The following is a 2056-nucleotide window of genomic DNA, read 5'->3' on the forward strand; positions in this document are numbered from 1 at the left end:
CGTTCGTCAAACGTATAAATATCGTGCTAAGCGGTGATTATACCGCACCAAAGCGAAACATATCCACGTATTCTGGAATTTACATTGGCCAATCCGCGTACGCGGTCATCGGACGGCGAACGACAGGAACTTTCACCAGAGCGTCGTTGATAATATCGTAGTATGTTTACAATGTCTCCCACCATCGTTTCCGATTGTCCGCAAGTCCTACTTATCGACTTGTAATATATTCGACTTGTTACGTGTGTGCAAAACCCGTGTATGTTAGGCTGGAACGCGATTTTCCTGCTCGAAGAAGTTCAATTTTATGTGCGCAAAGCAATTCAACTGTTCCAGTAATTTCCTCGGTTAAACAACGGGAAATCGGAAATATTTCGCCTGTGTTCGTTGAAAAAGTTGAATATGAATATTTACGAAGTTTGAAAATTATTTTTAAAATCGAAGTTGAATTCGAAAAGTGCGAATAGAAAAAGGTAGGCGATGATGTTTGAATGAAATACGAATGACAATATGATTATATATGATTCATTCTATGATCGATAAAATAAATAAAAATGTAATTTATTTATGTGTAACAATAATATGAATGGATTGAACAATGATTGGAAAATATATGTTAAAGATGCTTGTTTCTTTTTTTTAATATTTCACATTGGAGAAGTTTATTAAAGAAATATTGAATGATTAAAGCGTTAGAATTAATTTTTCCAGGAATTCAAGAAATGTATATATATATATATCTTTATCAAAGGTATACCGTTAATAGACGAAGAACAAAATGCAAATAATAGTTTCGATCAAACGTAAACCGCGAAAACATAAATTAAATGTAATCAAGAAACATATGCTTAGAAAAAAATTATATATTAGCAACGATGAGTCATTATAGTTATACATTGTTCCATGAATACATTTATCGCATTTTCATAATCGTGCACTTAAAATACAGTCTTTATATCAATCTTTATATCAACTTACACTATGTTACAAACCATTGTACAAGTCTATTAAAAAAAAAAAAAAAATCAGCAAGAATTTCCTCTGTTCTAAACGCGAACAATTCCCAGTTCCAACAGTACAAATTCTTCATACAGATATCGGAAGAAACTCAATAGAAACAGGTTTCAGCAAGGCGCGCTTATAGTTCGTTCGAAATCAATTGACTACACAAGGCCGTCAACATGCAACCCCCTCTCCATTCCTTTCGCCTACTATAGAACATTATCTATCTGGATTCTTCTTTATTTTATATTTTTTGTGATAAAATGATCCATAGAAAATATAACATATACTTAACTATCAAAAGGAATGAATATAATACTCTTTCCATCCTTTATTTCTTCCTTTAAATTATACGAAAGGCAATAATTATTTTCTTATTTGTACAAATATTAATTTGTAATTATGAATACGTACGATCATAAAGAACACATTGTGATATATACATACATAATCAACTACAATTTGGCGATCAATTGATCAAAATTGACATAACCTTAAACTTAACTTCCATAACCTATAAACACGAAGAAAGAAAGGAGACTGAAAGAGAGCCAGAGAAAAAGGAAGAAATGGAATAAAGCTACGGTTTACCTGGAACCTATCTCTCGTGAAGACCTGGACCACAGAATCGTCGCGCACACAGAATCAAGCAGAGTAAACGGAAGTGCCATTGCCCGCCAGGGAGGAAGCGTCGATCGAACGGTTCGAATCATAGAAAACGGTTAAATCCCGCGCTACCGCTGTCCAGTTATCGGGGAATGTGTACGAGGTGGTACGGAAACCGACTATCACAGGTTTATACCGGATAAATCTCGTTTCTTCCCGCGTGCAAAGCGTTTTCCATCACTGTCCCTCGAGCATGCCTGTCTTTCTCGACGAGTCTCTCGCCGGCGTTGTCAGTCAGACCAGCTCGAAACTCGAGTGTGTCCATGGAGAACGTTAGTGGCAAGAGTTGTCGTGTTGTCGACCTCGTAGGCCGACCGACCGACCGACCGGCCAGCCAATTCGTCAGGGAAAGGAGCGAATATTTGGCCCGGCGCGAGTCTCACTACGC

At 36.8% G+C, this 2056-nt stretch overlaps 1 protein-coding gene across 1 annotated transcript in view; it reads right to left on the reverse strand.

The window, feature by feature from the left end:
* LOC102679960 (UNC93-like protein) overlaps window positions 1-2056 on the reverse strand; it is a 43102-nt gene that overhangs the window by 26701 nt on the left and 14345 nt on the right. The window lies entirely within an intron of this gene.

The sequence above is a fragment of the Apis dorsata genome, unplaced genomic scaffold (assembly GCF_000469605.1).
Source record: "Apis dorsata unplaced genomic scaffold, Apis dorsata 1.3 scaffold_437, whole genome shotgun sequence".
NCBI classification, from domain to species: domain Eukaryota; kingdom Metazoa; phylum Arthropoda; class Insecta; order Hymenoptera; family Apidae; genus Apis; species Apis dorsata.